The following is a 12,226-nucleotide window of genomic DNA, read 5'->3' as shown; positions in this document are numbered from 1 at the left end:
ATTTTCTTTCAATGTCTGATGCCACTCCTGTTAAAGGCACTGGATACCCTTGGTAATTTCTCAAAATAAATGTTAGCATAAAAACTTACTTGGTATTGAGCAGTGGAGAGCTATACAACATTGTGAGAAACGGCTCCCTCTGAAGTAACATGGCTTTTGAGAAGGACGTAATTTTCTCACTTCAGGCCTGAAGCATCTGAAAGCACACAAAGTAATGCAAATAGGGGTTTTATTTCTTACATTATTCTCTTGCAACTTCGATGACTAAATGAGTCAAAGTTTCACAGATTTGTTATTTGATACATATGTTGGGATACACCAAGTGAGAAGACTGGTCTTTGACAATTACCAAAGGTGTCCAGGGGTCGATTTTACAAAGAACTTAGGACTAGTCCGAACTTTGGACTATTCCTAACTTAGGACTATAGTCCTAAGTTAGTCGACTATTCCTAACTTCAGACTATTCCTATTTAGGATTATTCCTAACTTTGGACTATTCCTAACTTCGGACTATTCCTAACTTCGGACTATTCCTAACTTCGGACTATTCCTAACTTCGGACTATTCCTAACTTCGGACTATTCCTAACTTCGGACTATTCCTAACTTAGGACTATTCCTAACTTAGGACTATTCCTAACTTAGGACTATTCCTAACTTAGGACTAGTCCTAACTTGGGACTATTCCTAACTTGGGACTAGTCCTAACTTAGGACTATTCCTAACTTATGACTAGTCCTAACTTAGGACTATTCCTAACTTAGGACTAGTCCGAACTTCGGACTATTCCTAACTTCGGACTAGTCCTTACTTAGCACTATTCCTAGGAGATATTAAAAACTTAAATAAGGTTCTAGTTAGCATGAGTAACTCGTCCTAACTCGAGACAAGACCTAGTCTTATCACTTTGTGAAATCAACCCCAGTGCCTTTAATAATAAGAACAAGAATACTACTCAGTTCTTATATTATACACATATTGACTGGCAATTCGGTAACTAGTGTACGTCTATTTCCCCGAGGGACATTGAGTGACCAGAAGAGCGACCTATTTCCCGAGGCCGAATTATGCCTGTTAATATGTGTTTTATAACACAGCTCGGTCTTAAATGTCAAATAAAAACAGAAATCTGGAAAAGAAAGGAAGTTTTGTAGTTGTTGTTCACGGTTCAAGTCAAGAGAGGGCGCTGCAACCGGGCACTATTTTCAAAGACTAGTTCCCGCAAAACATGCGCGCGCGATCACTAGACTATATTAGTTCATCCCACGTGACAGTTTTTCAGCCAACCAGAATACAGAACAAGCAAGAGGTGTGTTATAAAGTGCTTTATCCTACCCCAAGGGACGTATCAAAGCGCTCAGTATTTTGTCCTGCAAGGTATGTGGAGCTACGGTTTTAAAGTATTCCTTTAAAGCACTAGAATGGTTTACAAGGTGCTGTGGCGCAATATGCTAACAATCAAACCAGGAACACTGGGGTGAACCTCTTCTCTTTAACATAGAGTAATTCCTGCAAGGTATGTGGGACTATGTTTGAATTATGAGACCTACTCTTTGATAGGACCGTGTAATGGTTTACAAGGTGCTGTGGTGCAATATGCTGGCAATCAAACCAGGAACACTTGGGTGAACCCCCTTCTCTGTCCGATAAGTGCACTGGGTTATTGTACATGGGTTACACAACACACGGGACCAACAGCTTTATGTCCCATCCAAAGGACAAAGCATCATGGTTAAGTGTCTTGCTTAAGGACATAGGTGTCACAACTCTCGAACCCACACTCTGCTCAAAGTTTGAATGCGGTCATGACATGCATATACACCAAGTAAGAACAGGTCTTTGACTATTACCAGAGGTGTCCAGTGTCTTTAACCTACCCTACAACTTTGTACTCTGTCAACACATGAGGGGGTTATTCGGGGATCAACAGGAAAAGGGATGTGGGTTATTATACACACAGTTTTCATTATTTATGCTAGCCAATTACTCCCCACATTTCTCGAAAAACTACAGCACCTCAGCAAGTAACATGTTAAGGGGAGCTTTCTACCTTCATTTTTTCAAACCGTGTAAGTTTTATGTAAATCTTTGGACATGGTGTTTGTGTCCTACAAAAGTACCCAAACCCCAAGTCTACAACTTCTTGCTTGCCCTGAAAAATATTTCAAACTGTGCAAGTTTAAAGCCATTGGACCCTTTCGGTGAACAGTATTGTCCAAGTCCCACACTTCGTGTATCACAACTTATATATGAAATAACAATCCTGTGAAAATTTAGGCTCAATCAGTCATCGGAGTCGGGAGAAAATAACGGGAAAACCCACACTTGTATCCGCGCATTTCGCCGTGTCATGACATGTGTTTAAAATAAATCCGTAATTCTCGCTATCGAGAATTGATATTGTTTTACTGTTTTCTCAAAAAGTAAAGCATTTCATGGAATAATATTTCAAGAGAAGTCTTTCACCACTACCTTCTGTAAACCCTGTAAGTTATTTGTAAATCTGTGAACTTATTTTTTTTCTGTACCGAAAGGGTCCAATGGCTTTAATGTAAATCTGTGGACATTGTGTTTTGTGTTCTTCAAAGAGTACTCAAACCCTTTAATCAACTCTACAACTTCTTGCTTGCGCGAAAATTCTTTCATCACCATTATTTGGGGGGGGGGTGGGGGGTTAGAGGGGATCAAGAGGAAAGGTATGTGGGTCGGATCCCTCATTATAAACACATAGTTTTCATTATTGATGTTGGCTGAGCAGTTACCCCCCACATAATAAAAAAACATTTCCTTCAAATCCCGCAAACCAGAATCTGACATCCATGACCTGTTGGTATTTATGCGTCATCAGCACTTTCCAGTGAACTATTTCAGACCAGAAATAACCAAAGCATGCCTTCTGTCTCAGTGATTTGTTAATTTACACTTAAAGGAAATTACAGAATTGGTAAGATAACAAATCGTCTCAGATCACAGATTTATATACAACTTTACAGTCTAATGATGACAGTAGAAAACATCCCTTGAAATATGTCTGTCTGAAATGTCATACATATTTGATGAGAAATAGATAAAAATTATTCCTGTTTGGAGTTTATCGCTGCTAGTGAGCAATTTATCCATTTGTTTGTAATCGATGTCATGCAAAATGTGTCATCGGTTTTTCACTATTTTCTCATGACCCAGCGGAAGGCCGACCAATCTCAAACTTCTACAGGTTTGTGTATAGTGGATTAAAGGCAGTGGACACTATTGGTTATTACTTAAAATAATTTTTAGCATAAAACCTTACTTGGTAACGAGAAATGGGGAGAGTTTGATAGTATAAAACATTGTGAAAAACGGCTCCCTCTGAAGTAACGTAGTTTTTGAGAAAGAAGTAATTTTCCACAAATTTGATTTTGAGACCTCAGATTTAGAATTTGAGGTCACGAAATCAAGCATCTGAAAGCACACAACTTCGTGTGACAAGGGTGTTTTTTCTTTCATTATTATCTCGCAACTTCGATGACCGATTGAGCTCAAATTTTCACAGGTTTGTTATTTTATGCATATGTTGAGATACACCAAGTGAGAAGACTAGTCTTTGACAATTACCAATAGTGTCCAGTGTCTTTAAAGTGCTCACACTGACAGCAACTGTTTTGTTAGTAAAAAAACAATTTTGTAATGTTCCTTTAATAAATGGATCACAAAGACCAAAGATATTCCAAAGCATTTACTCTAGGTGGTACACCATTGTACAACTGAGCGCAACTTGTATTACTTCTTGAAAAGTTAAATGGTTACATCCTATTATTTTGTTGATACAGATCATAATTTTGAATTGTTGGTTGTAAAGTAAATAATCTAATGTGGATCCTGATTATTCATTTCCTCAAACAAAGTAATTTAATAAACTGTACTTTACTGCAAAAAGCTTACTCTATGGTGTGTTTGAAGATTAGCACATGGTTATATTGATGTAGGCCTACTTTGATTAATTTAGTCAACGAGGTAGGCGCGCTTAAAGGCACTGGACCCCTCAAAATAATTGTTAGCCTTAAAACATACTTGGTAACAAGCAATTGAGAGCTGTTGATAGTATAAAACAAACGGCAGTTTTCGTTAAAGAAGTAATTTTCCACGAACTTGATTTTGAGGTCTCGAAATCAAGCATCTGAAAATACACAACTTCATGTGATAAGGGTGTTTTTTCTATAATTATGCTCTCGCAACTTCGACGACCAATTGAGCTCAAATTTTCACAGGTTTATTATTTTATGCATACGTTGAGATACACCAAGTGAAAAGACTGGACTTTTACAATTACCAATAGTGTCCAGGGTCTTTAATGATGGTAAATAATAAGATTACACTATAACAGGTTCACAATTAACTATGATTTTTTATTTTTTGCCCTTTTCAGTAATATATAGCAAATTGTGTTGAAATTATGCTGTTTTTCTCCATAAAATATTTTTGGGAGAACAAACTCAGTATCAGGTGCACAAACTTAGCAAGAAAAAGGAGGGTTAGATTTGTTTATCCTTTGGTGCTCAAAACCAACCAAAAAGTAGGAGGGGTAGATTTATTTATCCCTTGAAACTCAAACACGGCAAAATGTGCGATATATTGTAACAAATAAGTGGAATTTATCTATTTTTAACCATTTAGCCACTGTACCGCTCAGCCGCATATAGCGATACACTATATGCGGTACGAGGAAACCTTGCTAGCTTGTGTTTGTAGAAATAAAAGGAACATCAAAAGAAAACTCGATAGTCATTAGTAGGTCTACGCATTTGATATCTAGTTGTTACTGATCGTTATTAATTCTCCCTTCACAGTTGACTTGTCGGAGCTAATGATGATGAAATAATTTAGCTCTTACGAAAACGCTCATTAGTAAACAGGAAACTGTTCATCATTTATGATATTTTCGAAAATTAATGCTTCGCATTTAATCAGTATGAGCATTGAGCCAGACAAAAGCCTTGAAAAGCTATTGTGTTCATTTTATCCGTGCACAAAAATATTCGCCATAAAAATTACCGTAGCCGTTTAACGAGAGGCATTTATTGTTCCCATGAGAACTTGTACTATTACCGAAAGGGTTAAAAATTGTGCATACACATTAAGCCATGGCTATCTTTCAAAATTTGAACTACGATTCCAGTAATTTACTGCAAGAATCTTGAGAAATTGGATTTCAGCAAACTCAGGCGGTGCAGGGACTAAAGGGTTAAAACGTTAGCATAGCAAAATTAGATTGATTCGTAAAATCTACATCATGTTTTTCACGATTTGGAGGATAAAATGGTAAAACAAAAACTTACTGCTTTAAAATCCTGTATCGAGAGCAATTCTCAGACCATAATGAATATTTTAAGATACTTGACAAATAACCAAATATAAACAGGTTCACAATTAAATAAACAATTTGTAGTTTTGTACTGTTTTGGTAATATATAGCAACTTTTCTTGAAGATGTTTTCAAAATGTTAAAACTATACTGTTTTTCTCCATAAAATACCTTTGGGAGAACAAAGTCAATATCGGGTGCACAAACTTAGCCAAAAAGAGGAGGGGAAATATTTGTTTATCCTTTGGTGCTCAAGTCAAGCTGAAAAGTGGAAGGGATAGATTTGTTTATCCTTTGCTGCTAAAAACCGACCGAAAAAAAGGAAGGGATAGATTGTTGTATCCCTTGAAACTAAAACACGACAACGAGTGTGATATAATGCAATAAATACGTGTGATTTATCCATTTTGAAAAAAGTTAGCATAGCAAAATTAGATTGAGTCGTAAAATCTACAGCATATTTTTCACGATTTGGAGGAAAAAATGGTAAAACAAAAATTTGTTGCTTTAAAATCCTGTTTCGAGAGCAATTTACAGACCATAATGACAATTTTAAGCTGTAAATTTGAAAAATAACCAAATCTAAAAAAATACAGTTAAATATGAACCTGTTCTATATTTAAATTTTTTCACAGCATCACTCCATCAGCTAATCGCCATTCTCTCATCCTCATAAAAAATGAATGCTTGATAATGAGCCATGATCACAAACTGGTGACTGAAAGTCTAACAGCATATACCACCAATGGAATATTTATCAAGGATGATCAGCTTGGATTCACACATGACACTCTCTCTCACAAGCAAGGTTTTATAATGCTAGATAGTTGACCCCAATAGACGATGTGACCTATGTTTACATTCAAACCGCCCTCTGTTGACAAAACACTCTATACGTCATGTTTCGCCGGGCACCGAGTTGCGCAGTCACAGTAAGATTGCGTACACTTTCTAGCTGGATGCCAAAACACAAAGGTTTTGCCCAGCGGTAGGCGCGTGAATCATATTATTGTTTTCCTGTGACGTCAGAGGTCACATAGTCTATAGGGTAACCAGGAGGAATTCCCTGGGGACCTCTGTGTTTTAAAGATGGTGTCTTTAATGAATTGGATGGGGATTAAACTCCAATGGAATATTTATCAAGGATGATCAGCTTGGATTCACACATGACACTCTCTCTCACAAGCAAGGTTTTATAATGCTAGATAGTTGACCCCAATATACGGTAACCAGGAGGAATTCCCTGGGGACCTCTGTGTTTTAAAGATGGTGTCTTTAATGAATTGGATGGGGATTAAACTCCAATGGAATATTTATCAAGGATGATCAGCTTGGATTCACACATGACACTCTCTCTCACAAGCAAGGTTTTATAATGCTAGATAGTTGACCCCAATATACGGTAACCAGGAGGAATTCCCTGGGAACCTCTGTGTTTTAAAAAGATGGTGTCTTTAATGAATTGGATGGGGATTAAACTCCAATGGAATATTTATCAAGGATGATCAGCTTGGATTCACACATGACACTCTCTCTCACAAGCAAGGTTTTATAATGCTAGATAGTTGACCCCAATAGGGTAACCAGGAGGAATTCCCTGGGAACCTCTGTGTTTTAAAGATGGTGTCTTTAATGAATTGGATGGGGATTAAACTCCAATGGAATATTTATCAAGGATGATCAGCTTGGATTCACACATGACACTCTCTCTCTCTCAAGCAAGGTTTTATAATGCTAGATAGTTAACCCCAATAGGTTAGACAGGAGAAAATCCCTGGTGACCTCTGTGTTTTAAACATGATGTGTCTAATGACAATGGAATATTTATCTAGAATGACCAGCTTGGATTCACATTTGACACTCTCTCTCTCTTTCAAGCAAGTTTTTATGTTGCTAGACAGTTTACCCCCAAAGGGTAGACAGGAGAAATTCTCTGCATGACGTCTCTAATGAATTGGATGGGGATTAAACTCCATTGGCATATTTATAAAGGATGGGGCAGCTTGGATTCACACATGACACTCTCTCTCTCAAGCAAGGTTTTATGTTGCTAGATAGTTGACCCCAATAGGGTGACAGGAGAAATTCCCTGGGGACCTGTGTTTTGAACATTCGTCTCTAATGAATTGGATGGGGATTAAACTGCAATGGAATATTTATCAAGAATGACCAGCTCGGATTCACACATGACACTCTCTCTCTCAAGCAAGTTTTTACGTAGCTCATAGTTAACCCCAATAGGGTGACAGGAGAAATTCCCTGGGGACCTGTGTTTTGAACATTCGTCTCTAATGAATTGGCTGGGGATTTAACCACAATGGAATATTTATCAAGTAATGACCAGCTTGGATTCACACATGACACTCTCTCTCTCAAGCAAGGTTTTACATAGCTCATAGTTAACCCCAATAGGGTGACAGGAGAAATTCCCTGGGGACCTCTGCGTATTAAACATGGTGTCATGAATTGGATGGGGATTAAACTGCTCACGTATGCATACAACAATAACCATTAGATTAATGACTCTTTCAAGCAATACTCGTTAAAGGCAAGGTATCCCCTTGGTTTTGGCAACCGACGACTGTTTTAATCAAATATTAAAGGAACATTACAGAATTGGTAAGAAAAAAAATTGTCTTAATGATAGTAGAAAACATCCCTTGTATCTGAAATGTCATATTTGATGAGAAATAAATAAAGCTAATTTCCTGTTTAGAGTTTATCACTCAGTTACTGTCAGTATCGGCCTAATGCTTATCCTACTCTTAATCAAGATAATTCTTATAAGAGATGTTAAATTTTTCATCGGGGGTAAAAAATATTAAATATATTTTTTTACCCAAACATCGATGTGTGTTAGCACTGTATACTCCGTACTTTCCACAGTCCTGTGAAAAATATCACAGGCATGTTTATTCGGGTGGGATTCAAACCCACGACCTTTGCAGTTCTAGAGCAGTGTCTTACCAACTAGACTACCGAGATTGCCCGGTAGCTAGACGCAGTTCGAACCCTATGTTTTGGCAGCACGTACTGCAATGATAATAGATGTTAAACTTGCATCGGGGATAAAGAATATTAATTTCGGTTTTACCCATACACCGATGTGTGTTAGCACTGTATACTCAGTACTTTCCCGAGTCCTGTGAAAAAATATCACAGGCATGTTATTCGGGTGGGATTCAAACCCACGACCCTTGCATTTCTAGAGCAGTGTCTTACCAACATAGGCAGTGTATACTAATTCAGTATAGTTTGTTTTTGTTGAAAACAAATTGACAAGTTTTCAATCAACATTTTTTGTATCACAAGTGAAACTATTTAATGTAAAACAAATCCTAAAAAACATCTGTTGGATGTAGATAGAATTACTTTCCTTTAGTTTCTGTTCGGTATTAATGTTACTTTCCAGATGTCAAAGGGAAGTAAACGTTCAAGTCGGATATTACGTTTTGTCATTTGAGTTTCCCAAAGGACTGATTTCAAATGTGCAAGAGCTTAGACATGATTATTATTACAGCTGGTTAGTCTCACAATCCTGTGCAACTCCAGGGTTCAAGACCACATCCCAATTTCATAGAACTGCTAAAAGCCATTGGACAGTTTCGGTAAACAGTATTGTCCAAAGGCCCACACTTCGTGTATAACAACTGATATAAAAAGTAACAACTCTGTGAAAATTTAGGCTCAAGCGGTCATCGGAGTTGGGAGAAAATAACGGGGAAAACCCACCCTTGTTTCTGCATGTTTCGCCGTGTCATGACATGTGTTTAAAATAAATCCGTAATTCTCGACAATGAGAGTTGATAATTGTTTTCATGTTTTCTCGAAAGGTAAAGCATTTCATGGAATAATGTTTCAAGAGAAGTCTTTCACCATTACCTTCTGTAAACCCTGTAAGTTATTTGTAAATCTGTGAACTTTTTTTTCTTCTTTTCTGTGCCGAAAGTGTATCATGGCTTTAAGCAGAAAAATATTGCTTAACAATTTTCTGCTCAGCAGAAATTAGCAGGTCACCAGTAAGAAATTGTACATGTGCCATGGTAGTTTGGCTGGTAACCTTTTTTCTGGTAAACATAATTTTGTTACCTAATGTTTTTGCTTAAAGACACTGGACACCTTTGGTAATTGTTCAAAACCAGTCTTCTCACTTGGTGTATCCTCAACATGCATCAAATAACAAACCTTTGAAAATTTGAACTGTCGAAGTTGCGAAAGAATGGAAGAAAAACACCCTTGTTGCAAAAGTTGTGCTTTCAGATGCTTGAATTCGAGACCTCAACTGAGGTTTTGAATTCACTTCAAATGTTTTAGTGAGAGATTACTTCTTTCTCAAAAACTACGTTACTTCAGAGGGAGCCATTTCTCCCAAAGTTTTATACTATCAGCTCTCTATAGTGGTTATAGGTCTAAGAAAGTTTTTATGCTAACAATTATTTGGAGTAATTACCAATAAGTAGGATTCAAAACTGTGCGTGGTGGAAATACGATATGGAAAGGTTTGCGGTGACACCATGTAATGACTATCTCTAATGAGTTGGGGTGGTTCTGAAATGAACCGTTTTTCAACTCGGCGTTTCGAACCATAAAAAAACCCACACTAGACTGCCTGACTTGTCCAGTATAGGTTTACTTGGTGGCCTAGGGCCAGTGTACAAGTCAAGATCAAAATGTATCATTTAGTTACATGCAAAATATCAGTCTCCACAAATGACGAGAGCAAGCTAGTCGAAACGTTGAGATCAATTTAAGAACTCACTCCGCGGTTGTGTTGTTAATTACGATCCTATTAGACTTGATGACAAGTCGTTAGGCGCTGCCTATTTGTCTGCTGTTCATGCAACAGTCACAGTGCGATGTTACACATGCAACAGTCGTAGGTAGCGCGACTGACTCACACACACATACTGGGATCGAGGGTGTGTGTATCATCCCCGTAGCTACGCCGCGCTGTAACTACACACCGCGCTTAAAAATTACCGTCTTGACTTCAAGACTACGATCCTATATTAGCTAAAGTAGTAGTCCCAGCCTATTTTCTATACCATCCTCCCGGGTAATAATTAAAAAAGCAGGACAGTTCTTTTCAGAACTGAGAAGTCTCCCGACATCCGATAAATCTACTACGCGGTATAGAAGAATAAAGCAAGACAGTTCTCTAAGAACAAACTCTACCTGGCAAGTTGATACACACATGGTGTTACCGCATATTGATACCTCACCATGCAATGCCTCAAATCCTATATGCAAAATATCACACATACTAAACAAATTACTAGTAATTTGTTTTATTTATAAAACACTTCTTATTCTTAAAAACAAAAAAAGGAATTATTAATACGAAAACTGGTCAATAATTGCAACAACAATGGTTAATATTCACCAAGTTTGACTGTGGCTTTATTTCAGTATCATTTTAATATCACACAAGATAAGTAATGGCTGAAATATATTGGTGGACAACCTCTTTTTATCACTTCATACGTTAAGTAATTTAGCCCCTGGCATTGTTGATTGTAACACCAAATCGGATCTTTCAAGAAGGGATTTTTTATTTGGAAGCCAGCTCTAGCGAGGTGTGAAATGATCAGGGCCAAATTTCATAGAGCTGCTAAGCACAACAGAATTGCTTAGCATGAAATTTTTTCCTTGATAAAAACAGGATTACCAACCAAATTTCCATTTAATGCATCTGTTACTGGTATTGAGCTGTTGTTTGCTTGAATCCTGAAGATCACATGGAAATTTGGTTGGTAATCCTGTTTTAATCAAGGTAATAATTTCATCCTAAGCAATTTTGTGTGCTTAGCAGATGAAATTGGGCCCTGACAGTAATAAGATTTCATGCAGCAGTGTGAAGGGATCGCACCTTGGGCTGTGTTATCAAATTTCCTGCGACTTGTTTGTTATTTTTTTCCACCGGGTGCCTTTCATTCAAGTTGGCCTCTCACGCTTTCGGTAAATGTAGACGCATGACACAAGCGCAAAGCTTTCACATAAATGTCTGGAATTTAATCATGTCGCACGTACATGGAAAGTGTGTGTGTTGTTGTAAGATTTGCAGATCAGACGGATGGTTGGTTTGTTTTTGTAGAGAGAGCCTGGTAAGTTTGTTTGGGTGGGCGAGTGCACTTGCCATGTTAATGTAATGTGATGCGATCCAGCTAAATAAGTTGCTTGTCAGATCAGTATGGTGAGACAAGCCAAACCAGGCCAACAGGGGTGTTATTTTCACAAATATTTTGGGAGGTAAATTTGAATGCCAAAATATATTTTGAGAAATTAAATTGAAAAAAGTGGTTAAAGGAGCATTACATAGTTGGAAAGAAACACACTTGCCAAGATCAAAGATTTACATAAAACTTACAAGGTCTAATGATGATGATAGTAGGAAACATCCCTCAAATTGTTTCTGTCTGAAATGTAACTTTTGATGAGAAATAAATAATCTAATTTCCTGTTTGGAATTGGTCACTCATATACAGTAGCATTTTATTCATTTGTTTATATCGATGACATGCAAAATGCATAATCGTTTGTTCACTATTTTCTTGTGACCCAGATGGTCGATCCATCTCAAACTTCTACAGGTTTGTCAGTTTATGTATATGGTGGATCACACAAAGTGCTTACACTACCAGCAACTGTTTTGTTAGAAAAAACAATTCTGTAATGTTCCTTTAAAATTAGCATTGGAGAAAAATGTGCTGATGTATTTTCCATAAAAAGCTCGACTTTAAGCCCCCTTTTTTTCAGTTTTAATCTCTCGCATTTCTTAGTGTTTCTACTTTCACAATTTTGAAACCAAAGATAGTATTTTTTTCTCAAAACCTATGTTACTTCACTTGGTGTATCTCACCATAAGCATAAAAACACAAACCTGTGA

At 37.3% G+C, this 12,226-nt stretch overlaps 1 protein-coding gene across 1 annotated transcript in view; it reads right to left on the bottom strand.

Annotated features, from left to right (window-relative positions):
- LOC139935647 (phosphopentomutase-like) overlaps positions 1–12,226 on the bottom strand; it is a 106,723-nt gene that overhangs the window by 69,581 nt on the left and 24,916 nt on the right. The window contains exon 2 of the mRNA XM_071930129.1: positions 90–196. The gene's annotated coding sequence lies outside the window, so the exon portion shown is untranslated. The remainder of the gene's footprint in view (positions 1–89; positions 197–12,226) is intronic.

This window comes from Asterias amurensis, chromosome 4 (assembly GCF_032118995.1).
Source record: "Asterias amurensis chromosome 4, ASM3211899v1".
Lineage (NCBI taxonomy): Eukaryota > Metazoa > Echinodermata > Asteroidea > Forcipulatida > Asteriidae > Asterias > Asterias amurensis.
This window is presented reverse-complemented; position numbering and strand designations above follow the sequence as displayed.